General features: G+C 34.3%; 1 pseudogene; it reads right to left on the bottom strand.

The window, feature by feature from the left end:
* Positions 1 to 14,134: 14,134 nt before the first annotated feature.
* LOC145268957 (U2 spliceosomal RNA) lies at positions 14,135 to 14,310 on the bottom strand (annotated as a pseudogene).
* Positions 14,311 to 16,092: the final 1,782 nt, after the last annotated feature.

The raw sequence follows: 16,092 nt of genomic DNA, 5'->3' as shown, positions 1-16,092 counted from the left end.
GTCACCACTTATCAAGGCCTGGTAGTCACTCAGGGATAAGGGTTATTGCAAGTAGAGTACGTTATTGTAGAGATTTAATGAAGTGTTTATTTAAGGGGGCGGTTCATTAGGAATTTGTTTACGTTGGACTTGAAGACATCCAAGTTGTAGTCAGGTGGGAAGCAGACAAGCAGAACAGAGTTCCGCAGGCGTGCAGTTCTAAGAAAGAAGCTTTGTTAATGGAATCCACGTTTTGATTTAGGCACAGATAAAGAGTGGGGGTAATTTTTGACAGTGGATTCAGCTAGACGGGTGTTTTTCGTGAAAGATTGGCGAGGGGGGACCAGAGATTGGAGTTCAGACGAGCATATGCCATGGAAATAACGATAAAACAAAGACAGGCTCGCAACGTCTCTTCTGTGGGAGAGAAGTTGCAGGGTAGAGAAAAGGACATCCCCACTAAGCCACGAAGTCTGTTTTGTACTCTGTCAAGGCAGGATAGGCTATTTTAACAGCTCCTGCCAGGATATGGCAGTAGTATTCCATCCTTGGACGTACTTGGCTTTTATATAGATAGAGAATTGCATCAGTAGTGAGATATCTTCTGGAGCGGTAGAAAGATCCCACCATCTTTTCAGCGACCTTGGCAACAGACTTGATGTACGTGTTCCATCTCAGATCAGGAGTAAAGGTCAAACCCAGAAGCTTGTCAAAACACGCGGATTCTCCTAGACGAGAGCCATCCATTTCAATTGATTCCAGATGGGGATCAGAGCGTTGATGATGTAAAGATAGGAGTTTGGTTTTAGATGCATTAACGGTAACCAGCCACATCTTCCCTCACTGAATCACGCGCTCGAGATCAGAGGAGAGAGAATCAGAGAGAACTTTGTCATTTACAGCCTTTGATGTGTTGTCATAGATAGTCGTGTCATCAGCATAGATGTTAACGAATGATTTAAGTATGTATTTAGGGAGGTCATTGATGTAGATCAGGAAGAGAGTTGGGCCCAGGATTGACCCTTGAGGGACTCCAGCATTAATACTGTAGGCCTCGGATTTTTGTCCATCGACCACTACCCTTATGAGCCTATCGGAGAGAAATGATTTAATGATTGAGAAAACATTTCCAGTAATACCGTAGCTGGAAATCTTGTGAAGTAGACCCTTATATATTATAAACATTTCCAGTTATACCGTAGCTGGAAATCTTGTGAAGTAGACCCGTATATATTATAAGAAAATCTATTTCTACAGAAATATATATATATATATATATATATATATATATATATATATATATATATATATATATATATATATATATATATATATATATATATTTAAAGGAGATTAGAACAATAGTCTAAAGAGCTGAGTGTATTTTAATGTAACAGTGAAATTACTAGTTTAATTAAAATACAGGAAATAGAAAGTGCTCGTTGTAATTTAGATATATAATAAGCTCGATAGTTAAATGTCCTAGAGCTAATTCAATATTAAGTAATGTGATTTATAATTTAAAATTTAAAAATTTAAAATTTTTTTTAAATTTAAAAATCAAATTTTAATTAAATTAAAAATCAGTTTCATAAGAAGGAACAACAACAAAATCAATTATCTGTACGATATATATATACATACATACATACATGCAAAAATACATACATACATACATACACACACACATACACACACACACACACACATATATATATATATATATATATATATATATATATATATATATATATACATATGAAAGAGAGCACGTTTACACAGGATGACTGCATTATATTTTAGGAGGAAATCAGGGCAAATATGCAAAGACGTTTATCGAGATATTTAAATAGCTGAATTCTTTACTGTTTTTATTCTTTATTTCTTTTTTTTTGTTTGTTTTTTAAATACTCGTAGATAGTTGTCATAATACTTACCTAATTTGACCCTGGACCTGCCAAAAAACGAACCCCCCCACCCGCATGCTCCCTCTAAACCATATAAAAAACAACGAAAAAAGAATGGCTGTGTTCTTTTCCAAAACACTCCGACAGTTCTATTATTTGTTTATTTACTTATTAGCGTCGTGCCAACCTTACCCTGGTAGCTCGATCAACACTCCCGCTCATAGTGGAGACTTCACCACCACCTCCCCCGATGTGTGGGTGCCAAACCGAACGCAGGGTGTGGTACATCTGTTGATATAATTAGGAGTTGGGGGGAGGGCGTGTTTAGAAAGGGTTCCCTCGTCGATACTTTGTTTTTGGCAGGCCGTTATCCCAAGCTCCCTAACTCTCCCTCCGATTTTACTTCTTCTTGACACAACATCCCCACCCACCGGTGCTCCCCCTCCCCTTGTAGATTTAATTTTTTTTGTTCACAGAAAACTACTTCCCGAAACGTTTTCTCTCGTAGATGTCTGCCAACCAACCCTCGACCTCCACCCAGAACTGTGTGTAATAGCCTAGTGTCACATTCGCGGGGCAGGCAGAAACATGCTCGGAGGACCATATTGATACCCAGGAACCGAAATACAGAAAAGATAACATACAATTCTCAATGTTTCCAGCTGACATGAGTAGACAACCAATACTTTAAAAATAATCCCATTTTCGACCATCTCACACGCATCAAACGAATCTACATACATATGAAGAAAAATCCACACGCATACGTATGTTCAGAGACGCAAAAAACAAATCTACAGACATCGCACACGCAAAAAACAAATCTACATACATCTCACCCGCATGAACCTAATATATATACATAGCACACGAATAAAACAGGTTTACATACATCGCACACGCATAAAAGAAATCTTCATACATTGCACACGCATGAAACAAATCCACATACATTGCACACACATAACATGAATCTTCATATATCGCACACAACAAAAAACAAATATACATACATCGCACACGCGTAACACGTATTTACATAGATCGCACACGCATAAAACGAATCTACATATATCGCACACGCATGAAACAAATCTACATACATCACACACGCAAAAAATATACATACATCGCACACACAAAAACAAATATACATACATCGCAAACGCATAAAACGAATCTAAACACATCGCACACGCATGAAACAAATCCAGATACATCGCACACGCATAACATGAATCTACATATATCGCACACGCATAAAACAAATATACATTGCACTCGCATAAAACGAATCTGCATACATCGCACACATGAAACATATCCACATACACCGTACACACATAAAACAAGTCTACATACATCAGACACGCATAAAACAAATCTACATACACCACACACACATGAAACAAATCTACATACATCGCAGCGCATAAAAGACATCTACATGGATCACACACACAAAAACACATATACATACATCGCACACGCAAAAAAGCAAATATACATACATCGCACACGAAAAAACGAATCTACACACATCGCACACGCGCGAAACCAACTCACATACATTGCACACGCATAACCCAAATCTACATACATCGTACACACATAAAACACATGCACATACATTGTACACGCACAAAAAGAATCTACATACATCACATACGCATGAAACAAATCCACATACATCGCACACGCATAAAACAAATATACACACATCGCATACACATGAAACATATCCACATACATTGCACACTCATAAGACAAATCTGAATACATCACACACGCATAAAACGAATATACATACATTGCACACGCATAAAACGAATATACATACGTTGCATACGCATAAAACAGATTGACATAGATCGCACACGCATAAAAGAAATCTACATACATCACATACTCATAAAACAAATCTATATACATCGCACACGCATAAAACAAATCTATATACATCGCACACGCATAAAATAAATATATACACATCGCACACATATAAAACAAATCTACATACATCACACACGCATAAAACAATTCTACATACATCGCACATGCATAAATGAAATCTGCATACATCACACACGCATAAAACAAATCTATATACATCGCACACGCATAAAACAAATCTACATACATCGCACACATACGAAACATATTCACATACATCACACACGCATAAAACAAGTCTACATACATCGCACACATACGAAACATATCCACATACATCACACACGCATAAAACAAATCTACATACATTGCACACACATGAAACAAATCTACATGCATCGCACATGCATAGCACAGATGTATACACATCGCATATGTATGAAACCAATCTTCATACATCGCACATGCATGAAACAAATGTACATACATCGCATACGCATAACACGAAACTACATACATGGCACACGCATGAAACTAATGTATATACATATGTAGATAAACATACACGTTTTATATTATGATTTATCAAAAAGGCATCAAAACGGTATATGTTGTATAATCGTCTAAATGTTGATATGCGTACTTGGAACAAAAGGTTCATCCCGATGTGTATACGTGTCGCTAAATGTCTATTGTTGGTGATTCTTCACTATTTGAACCTAGAATTATGTTGTTGCTGTCTATTTATGTTATATTCATATCTAATTGTTCATATGTGTGTGTGTGTGTGTGAGTGGTACATGTATTTTGGACATACCTTAACTTCATGCGTCGTTGATCTTGTCCACCAGGAATTCATCTTGTTCTTGGAGGGGAGACTGGGAACCCGTTTGCACGAAACACATTGACCCCAAGACGATGATTGGTTTCAGATATGTTTTATTCACTTTCCAAGTGTCGATCGCAGAAGAATGGAAAGTGAATATCTCTATTTTCACACACGTCAGCTTCCTCCCCAATGAAGGGGGGGACAACCTGTTAAACCGTCCGCTCTGCTCAACGTCCAAATTCCAACTCTCAATGATCTCCAACTAACCTGATCACGTGACTCACACGCAGATCCGATCAGCAGACCAGCCCTTCCGGTAAATTTGTCTATAATGTGATTTCACCATATTTTGACATATTTTTTTTTTTCATATTTATTGCCCGTCCATCTCTCCAATTAGATAGATAGATGGATAGATGGATAGATAGATAGACCGAGATGGATAGATACAGAAATAGATAACTAAATAGATAGATCGACACTTTCTTGTGTTCGACCTATTACATAACAGTATGGTGTCACTCTATATAAACGATGAAAAGGGACACGGTGCGAAATTTTATGGCATATATAATTTATTGGGGCTCGGAAAAGTCGGTAATGGAAAACTTAGCAACTAAGAAATAAATATCAATTGAAAATAGATTCTGGTGAGGGATTTCGGAACTAGATTCTCTCCTCTATAGTTTTAAATAGAGACTAAAACTACCCCTCATATGTATTTTTTTTTTAATTCTGCGAACATACCAAAAGTGACATTTCTAGTAAAAAACTACAGCACAGTTCCTATATTCCCTCTGGATTAAGGGGTTGTAACGAGGTAGGGTGATGATAGATTTCACCTTTCGTCTCTCATAGAAAGGGTTTGTTGCAATATTTTGGTGTTTTAATGGGGTAGTTATTTAAATGCTGCCCACATCGGCAATATTTGGCACAAGGCCTGGAAAGTGGGATACCCGCAGGCTCAACGTCCAAATTCCAACTCTCAATGATCTCCAACTAACCTGATCACGTGACTCACACGTAGATCCGATCAGCTGACCAGCTCTTCCGGTAAATTTGTCTGCAATATGATTTACCATATTTTGACTTTCTTTCAACATTCTTCACATTCATCTCCCATCCATCTCTCCAGTTAGATAGATAGATAAATAGATAGATCAACCCTTTCTTGTGTTCGATCTATTACATAATACACGCGAGAACTTGCATTTTTACTAGACAATGCTCTGCAGTGTTTTAAGCCTCGCTGGCAATATGAGCTCTCCTCAGTGGATTAGCCAACATGGCCTACAGATGCTGACGTCACATGGTAATTTAAAATTGCGAAATGCGAAAATAGGAACGAAAAGCGTTTTGATAGTTTTTAAAACAATTTTTGTGTGTGTGTGTCTTCTCTTTTACAGACAATTTTTTACCGAAATCTTTTGCGTTTAACGAGAATTTAAATAAAAGAAAACAAAACAGGAAACAAAAAGGAAGTTGTCATTACATGTTTTTATTAAATGGGTTCATCACGTGATTAGTTTATTTGTATAATTTAAATAAAAAATTTGGAGAAATATCATTCTAATTGTTTTTAATCTTTAGATTTTTTTAAGACTAAGATTTATTTTTCAAATTAAAATTTTGGAGAAATATTATTCTAATTATTTTTTAATTTTTAGAATTTTTGAAGAATAAGATTTATTTTTCAAAAAGGAGTTGCAACTTCAGAAATAAGACGAGATAAGACGATATAAAAGGAAATAACAAATGAAAGTATTGTAAAAAAAAATTAAATAACAATTTTAAGTTTTTTAGTTTTAATATGTTTTGCGTCAAACTCTATTAAAACGCATTTCGTTACTATATCGGCATTTCGCAATTTTAAATTATCACGTGAGGTAAGCATTAGTTAGTCATGTTGTTACGAAAAGGGACAGATTCCAGTAAATAAGAAAGCAAAACTAGTTACGTTTGAAAATGATATCAGGAGAAGGTTAGAATCGAACCCAGTAAGAAGAGTTTAAAAAAGTATACATATTGAAATCCTAGGAATTGTTCTCGCAAATAGTTAAATATTATTTATGTCAGATATAGATACTTAATTTAGGAATCCAGTCAATTGTTTATTCTTTTAGAACGAACTGGATATAAAATATGTCAGTTAAAAGAATGGACAACATGAGTTTATAAATAATGATTAAAATAGTATAGATAGTGAACAATTAAAATTGGAAATTCTTTGTTTGCAAAAAAAGAAGTGTTCGGACATACATATGGAAAATCCGCGTGGAATTTATTAACGTGGAACAGCAAGCCTTTGACGTCATAAAGAAGAGAGATTCTCAATATATTGAGACAAAGTTTGATTTGGTCAGTGAGCAGACGAGGGTCGGTCAGCGACTTAGTAAGAGCTGATCCCCTCTTGGAGCCGAGAGGGGGGAGGTAACCATGTAGTCGAGCTTGAATCCCTGACAATCATCAACCATTCAGCTGGTATGAATAAAGAATCATCTAATATTTGTAAAATTGTTTCGTCGTCGTCATCTATATCCATAAAAGCGAAAATATGTGTGTGTGTGTGTGTGTTTGTGCGTGTGTGTGAGTGTGTGTTTTGCGTGCATTTTTGTGTATGTCCGCTAAAGGCTTTTTTCACCGGGCTTCTCGGTCGGCTCACTTTTTCTTAAAGCTATTTTATATAATGTCTAAATCATAGTATCTTCGAGTTATGACTGGAGGTCGCGTCTATGTTTAATTTGCCCGACTGTTACGCGCTATTTTCGAGATGTTTTCGATCGCCACGGTTTCATTACGCTTTTCAGTATAAAAAAGCGAAAACTGGCTTGCAGCCGCGTTATGTTTGAAGGTCGAACATCACGCGATTTAAATTTCTTGCATCTGTCAATTTCACTTTATAAACGTTAACTTACGACACTTATGACTTCCTCTCTTCTCGTGGCTGAGATGGTTAGGTCTCAGCGTTTTTTTTCTATTTCGTTTCCACCTTCGTGTCAAGGCTTTGGGGTTCAAGCCTACCTTCCTACTAAAACTTTTTTTTTATTTTACACCTCCAAACACCCGGGCAAGTTTTTTTTTTCAAACAGCGTTGTTTTGATCTACCCCCCCCAAAAAAAAAGACACACCTCCAAACACCCGGGCAACGCCGGGTATCCACCCCCGGTTGTTACAACTAAAAGGTACATGTGTTTTTCTATCATCATCTTAAATGAATATTGTATAACCTCTTCCCAAGTAATGTCCCCTCCTCCATCATCAGTAATGATTCTCCCCCTCTGATCTAAAAGAACTGTATTACCCATTCCCCTCCATCAATAATGAATTCGCATCTCTTATGTGTTATAAATATGAACTGTGTGTGTAATCTATATAAACTTTATTATCATCTTTTGTTATGAGTCCCCCGTTATAAGTGTCTCCGATGTAATCGTTACGGCTGTGACAACAGCATATTATTTCCATTCTTTTGACACTCTAATATATATCCGACACAATTAGACACAGTTAATCAACCGATCACCACATCATTTTATATAAAAGCATATAAGATATCAACGGATATACACTCGAGAGTCAAAAAAAGGAGAAGAATATGCTGTTGTCCTAGCACTAAAAATCGTTGACGAGCATAATTTTTGTCTTAATCCTATATTAAAATTTCACTTTTCGACGTGGCCGTTTCGGCCTGGCCGATTCGACGGCATAACGTATTCGGCGTAGGGATAACTCGGTGTCGACCACACCAATCACATTCTTATAAAGATTTCATAACTTACAAAAAATTTACTACAAACAATATTAAAATATATCACTTTAGGAGCTTTTATGAAAAAAAAATGTTTTATTTAGAAAATCGTTTTTAATATGGGGGATGTTTTGTAACTGTATTTTAATATAACAAAAAATATCGTGAAACTTACATATAACTTGAAAATACTATTTTTTTAAACTAGCACGGTAACATAAGCGCATAGCTAGGAGTGTCACAAGTCGCTATTAAAAAGGAGTGATAAACATTTGATTAATTAGACTCGCTATCTTTCGAATCTTATAGCAACATCAATAATGTAATTTAAGCTCTAATTTTTTTCAACAAAAAGAGCAAAGACAAAATTTTAAAATAATAAAAGGTTTAATCGAAAAATATACACTACATTTTTTAAATCGGGTTTCTTTAAAAAAAGACTTCACGAAATTCAACGAATTTTAACTTAATCCAAATATTATATATATTATATATATATATATATATATATATATATATATATATATATATATATATATATATATATATAGTGGAAATGGTAAAAGAAATGAATAAAGTGCTCAATACTGTTGTAGAGCAAATATGCGTTTTATTTTTTATTACCGTATCTTTCTGTTAAGTTACATTATTGTTTCAGCTACCCGGCCGTTTTTTTTTGCCGTCTGTAGCTTCCTCTGACTTTTACAGAAATTGAGAATAACGAACATTTCTGTAAAAGTCTGAGGAAGCTATAGACGGATAAAAAAACGGCCGGGTAGCTGAAACAATAATGTAACTTAACAGAAAGATACGGTAATAAAAAATAAAACGTATATATATATATATATATATATATATATATATATATATATATATATATATATATTAAAAAAATTCACTTACCTTTAAAAAATTCTAATCCTGTCTTCATTGATAAGAATTTGTCCATATTTATATTTTATATTCCATGTACTTTTTAAATAATAGAAAAGACCGCGATTTCGTAAGCGAATATCCGCTGTTAGCAGAGCGGTGTTTCCTCACTTTCTTCCAGTTGTCAAATACGGATGGCTAAAACGGCCATAATTAATTATTTCGAAAACGTCAAAACAACACATACGCGTGAACCGTCGGGACTTGTGCGTGAAAAAAGGAGTAATTATCATTGGTTGTCTCCCCTTTGCATTTCTGACATGTTTGCTGTTAGTTGGTCAAATGGGGCACCGCACTTGAAAAAATAATCACATTTCATTCATCAGTTTTTGCCGTTTAAACACAAACCACCCGACCAATTTTCCATTTTTTTATTCTCTTAAGGAAATATATGAGTTTTTGATTTAATATGTTTTTTTCTTCTTTATGCAGTGAATTTCTTTTTTAATCTAAAAAAACATTGAATGAAATAGAAAATAATGATATAGGTGTTCGATATTTACTGGACAATATAAACAAAATATGAGGTTTCACTTTAAAAAAAAATCAACATTGTTGAAAAAAAAAAGGGTTTTAAACTTTTGACTTTACAGATAAATTTGCACAAAACTATTCTTTTTTTTTGTTTTGTTTTGTTTTAAATTATTTTATTTATTGATCTTTTATCTTTAATTTGTGATATATAAATCTGAGGTGAGAAAATTAATCATTTTCATTTTTATAGACATTTCAAAATGGGGGGGGTGAATTTAAAAAAAAACGTTTGTCTAGAATATTATATTCGGTTTATTGGAAAGACCATAAAATTTTACATTGAACCTGTAAATATCGCGCGTAGACACTTTGTAAACATTGTTTTTAAAAAAGAAAAAATAATATTTCTATCAGTTTTCAAAAAAATTAATAGTTTATTTTGGAAGTACATTCCACGAAGAAATTAAACAAACCATTTTTAAAAGAGCCATTACGAGTGTTATATATTTTAATCGCAGTTTTGTGTTAAGGGTGTCAAAAATTCCCCAAAAATTCTTACATACCTAGCGCATAGCACGAAAAAAAAAATCGTGTTTATTTAAAAACAGACCACACTCAGTTGTCAACAAGGTGACTATATGTCCATATTATTTTTACTCCTTTAAAGAAAAAAGCGATGTTATGTTACCGTGCTACTTATTAAATAGAATTTTTAAGTAAATTTGAGATTTCACACTATCTTTTTTTTATATTAAAATACTAGCAGTTCAGCCCGGCTTTGCTCGGGTCCTATGTACGGTTCATAAGTTTATGTACATACATACATACATACATACATACATACATACATACATACACATATATATATATATATATATATATATTGTATAATATATACAGGAATTTACATTTATATCGGTAGTCGGTACCGACGGTTTCAAGCCCGGTAGTTGACTGCTCTTAATGTCCGCCTCAGGCTCTCTTCAGCCGACTCTCATGAAGAGAAGAGATGAGAGTCGGCTGAAGAGAGCCTGAGGCGGACATTAAGAGCAGTCCTCAACTACCGGGCTTGAAACCGTCGGTACCGACTACCGATATAAATGTAAATTCCTGTATATATTATACAAAAAATATATTGCTCTTATTTCGAGAAAGGTTTTTTCCCTAATAATAGAGCACTGTATGGGATTTCTTTTTCTACAAAAAAGCACAAGTATATATATATATATATATATATATATATATATATATATATATGTAATATATATATATATATATATATATTAAAAAGTTTGCCTCATGTATAGGTAACCTATATCTATAATTTACAGTATTTAAACCAAAAATTAGCAGAGAAGTTTGATAGAGGCTGCAAAGGTCAACTCTTTCAACTTTGATCTCTTGGCAGCCAAATTTTCGCCAAAATACCCATTAAAAAGCTTGCTGCATGTCTGAATAGACTTTATGTTAAATTTCAAATGTTTAGACCCAAAATTGGCTGAATAGTTTGCCAGAGACCGCTAAAGTCAAATCTTTTGAACTTTGACCTCTTGAAAGACAAATTTCTGGTCGAAAACCGATTAAAAAGATGTTTCCATATCTCAATACCCTTATGTCAAAACACGAGTCTGTAGACTGAAAATTGGCAGAGTAGTTTGGTCGGGAGATGCACACACAGACAATTTCACTTAGGCAGATATATAGATTAGGTACATAATAGTTACAAAACCTTCTACCCATTTCCTGTTTAGAATGGCTTTCTAAACAATCACGTGATTTTTTTCAGCACGGTAACATAAGTGCATAAGTACTATATTTTAAAGTTGTTTTTAATTAAGAAAAATAATCTGTAAATTTAATCTCTTTGTTGACGACTAAATGTTAGTTTTTGGTGATGTGCTTTAAATATACACAGTTTGAACATTTTAATATTATGCCAATTTACACGTTCTTCAAGAAAAAAAAAATCATGTTTTTGTAAAACTATTTCTGGTTAATGATTTATGAATATTTTTTTAAGATAAAAAAATTAAAAATATTTTTTTTTAATTTTATAACGAAAAACAATCAAAAATATAATCTCGTTGATGACATCTGAGTGCTGTTCGTGTTTGTATTGTGTTTTGAATAACCAAGGTTATTTTTATGTTCTTTTTTCTTAATATTTTTCTTTTTTTAATAAGTTTTATTCCAATTTTATTAAAAAGAAAACTATTTTCGTTTATGAATTAATTTAAAGTATATACAAACTTTGACCATAACGATAACATTCTAATTTGACGCCGAATCGGCCACACGCCGAATCGGCTACACCTAATCGGCTACACCTAATCGGCTATGCTAAAATGTACCAATCCGATATATATATATATATATATATATATATATATATATATATATATATATATATATATATATATAGTGAATCGATGACAATGTTATATATATATATATACAGTGAATCAATGACAATGTTATATATATATATATATATAGTGAATGAGAATGACAAAAGACTATGTTTCAAAGTTCATGATGTTAACCATCTTATAATTTATTCCTTTGATTCAGTTGACATTTACAATTCTTGACAGTATCTGTTTTGTAGCGCAAAATCAATCACTTAATTAATAAATAAATCAGTGAATCTATTTTGCCCTTAACTTATCAGAAGAAATAGTAGCAATCAAACCGTCAAAAGGAAGTGTGATTTGACATGATTAAAATCCGAAAATTGGAAAAAAAATTCTAAAATTAAAGACTTTTTTTCTAAAATTAAAAATGGGGAAATTGAAACATATTATAAAGTTTTTATTCGTAGGTTTAATTGAATGCAGTTAGGAGATTCGGAGTTCCTATACGGTCGCGGTTACCACCTGATGAAGGCCAAAGGAATAGTTGGCCGAAACGTCGTGAAACAATAACTAAGAAAGATGAGGATAATATTCCGCATAAAAATAAATAAAGAATAAATAATACTTATCTCAATAAAGAATTCGCATAATATATATATATATATATATATATATATATATATATGTATATATATATATATATTATTTAATTATTTTTAACATTTTTCTTCACCATATTCCCTCCATTTCACTTTTTTTTATCAAGTAAGATCTTTGAATTTCATCAAGTAAGATCTTTGAGTTTCATCAAATACTTTTGTATGCAAAATCCGATTCCGCATTTTGCTAATTCCTACGCTCTGAAGAGAAGGAAAGTATTTCTTCGAAACTCCGCGGATTAGGGACTATCCACTTATCTAGTGTTTCCTTTTCAGATTAAATATGTTTTTAACTCTTTTCAAGGTGTTTTTTGACGTGTTTTATAAACTATTTGCTCTGATATATATATATATATATATATATATATATATATATATATATATATATGATGAAAATAATGGAAATAGTATTGCGACAAAATAGAGAAAATAAAAAGGAATAAACCGTATTATGTGTTCATGAACGTTTCGTCTTTATTTAGGAAGTCTCGAAATAAAGACGAAACGTTGATGAACACATAATACGGTTTGTTCCTTTTTATTTTCTCTCTCTCTCTCTCTCTCTCTCTCTCTCTCTCTCTCTCTCTATATATATATATATATATTTATATATATATATATATATATATATATATATATATATATATATATATATATATATACTATTCGAAGAATAGATGGTATTTATTTGCTCCCCCGCCGAGCTAATTAGGCACAAGGCCGATTTATAATATGAGGGGTGAAGGGGAAATGGGGACCAACTCCCCAGGGAGTAGGGGAGCTGGATAGTGACAACTGGTAGGAAGGGTTGCCCCTACATTGACCAAGATCTTATATGTGGGGTTGCCCCCACATATGGTCTTTGCTTGCAGTATCTGCCGGAACAGATGGTATTTATTTGCTCCCCCACTGAGCAAATTAGGCACAAGGCCGTTTTTAATGTGAGGTAAAAACCAGCTCCCCTAAAAGTAGGCAAAAAGGGGGCACTCTGGTTGCCAAAAATAATAATTGTCCCAGTATAGAGGGTTTCCCCTCCATTGACTGGTACAAATTATCTTAAGTGCAGTATCTGCCGGAACAGATGGTATTTATTTGCTCCCCCACTGAGCAAATTAGGCACAAGGCCGATTTTTAATGTGAGGTAAAAACCAGCTCCCCTAAAAGTAGGCAAAACGGGGGCACTCTGGTTGCCAAAAATAATAATTGTCCCAGTATAGAGGGTTTCCCCTCCATTGACTGGTACAAATTATCTTAAGTGCAGCATCTGCCGGAACAGATGGTATTTATTTGCTCCCCCACCGAGCAAATTAGGCACAAGGCCGATTTTTAATGTGAGGAGTGAAGGGAGGGGGAAGGGGAAAAGGGGACCAGCTCCCGAGAGGTGGGAAATGGGAGCCGACCAAAGGTCAGGCACGTGGGGCCGCCCCCACATCTGGTCCCTGCCAGTCACAGCTAGTCACAGCTAGTCATAGCCTGCAGCATCTGCCGGAACAGATACTACACTTTGATCTTGGCCAAAAGGCCAAGAAAAGAGTATTTATTTGCTCCCCCACAAAGCAAATTAGGCACAAGGACACTTTTTAATGTGAGGAGTGAAGGGGAAATGGGGACCAACTTTCCGGGGAGTAGGGGAGCTTGATAGTGACAATTGCGTGAAGGGTTGGTATTTATTTCCTCCTCCACCGAGCAAATTAGGCACAAGGCCGATTTTTAATGTGAGGAGTGAAGGGGAAATAGGGACCAGCTCCCCGGGGAGCAGGGGAGCTGGACAGTGACAATTGGTATGAACGGTCTTTGCTTGCAGCATCTGCCGGAACAGACACTACACTCCGATCTTTGCCAAAAGGCCAAGAAAAACTTTAAAAGCTAAGAACAGCATCTATTAACAACAGACCTTTGATCTTAACCCAAAAGGACAAGCACAAAAGTGTTACGGACAGACCGACCGACAGACCGACGGAGTGACTTATAGAGTCGCTTGCACACGATTAAAATCTCAATACGCAATAGATAGTAGAGCTTGTAATAAGTGAAAGAAAATTAAAACTGTAAGTTGAAATTTACAATCAAAATTTATTGTTCGACTGAATACTTCAAAAAACAATTTACAAAGTCCTTATTCCGCGGAGTTTCAATTCTTCTCATCAGAGGACAGAAAGAAATCAGCAAATGTTACAATTTCCTAGTCATGGTATTAAGTGAAACCTCAATTTATTGTAGTCATAAATTGCCCCCCCCCCCCAAAAAAAAAAACAAGTGAAAAAATGTTGGATATGCAAAAATATATAAAAACAAACCGCGCATAATATATTTGCTTAGAGCAGAATTATTTGAACGAGGAAGATACCTGCAAAGATGGTGGTTTCCTCTGCTTAACGAACATATTATTTATGATAATACTATAACTATTAGTCCGTGGAAATTCCACGAAATGAGAAACGTATTTAATCAACAAATATGTTTTGATAAAGCTGACATTTTTCTGTATAGCGTAAACAATTGGGAAGAAAAAACACATCGCACATAACAAGCAGCATGTATGTGTTCGTTTACATTTATATGCAAATAGTGTCCATTGTATTTTAAATATAGAATACTGACCCAAATTAGATCAATTAATAAGCACTAAAAAATATATAAAACGTAATATTGTGCTACATAATATAAAAAGTAATATTGTGCTACATAGTTCAATACAAATAATTAAATCATATTGTAAGAGACAATTTTGAATTCATTCATGCAGTTCAGCTCGTATTGGCAGAACATGATTTTTGCCCCTTCTTTTTTTCAAATATTCTGTTAATTAATACGGCCCTGTCGGTCGGGCATTTGAATACACTGACTGCCCCCCCCCTGCAGAGGGTAAAAGTCCCTCAATGGGGGTCCTAGATATGACCTTAAACTATATCCAGTGGTGAGGCCCCAGCTTGTGGGCTATGGGGAGTGTGGAGCCACCCTTTAATTTCAATTGCTCCCAGGTCCACTCTGACCCGGAGTGGTAGTATCTGTTAGGGTTCCAACTATGGGTTAAATAGAAACCGACTTAAAAACAACAAATATATTCTATTAAAAAAATTTTCTTCAGAATCTTTGGATTCGGCATTAAATAACCCGAAAAGGGTTGATATGCCGTAAAACAAAAACAACCAACCAATCTGTTGATTAATAATGCTTCGCTAATTTCTTTCTTTGATACACGTAAAAATGATACGAGTTACTTTATCGCAGCATTACAAAATAGATCACAGATTATTATAATGATATTTAACAACGAGACTATTTCAAAAATATTTCATTCTAATATTCATGCCCA

Source organism: Euprymna scolopes, chromosome 44 (assembly GCF_053919585.1).
Source record: "Euprymna scolopes isolate OS-2025 chromosome 44, ASM5391958v1, whole genome shotgun sequence".
NCBI classification, from domain to species: Eukaryota; Metazoa; Mollusca; class Cephalopoda; order Sepiida; family Sepiolidae; genus Euprymna; species Euprymna scolopes.
This window is presented reverse-complemented; position numbering and strand designations above follow the sequence as displayed.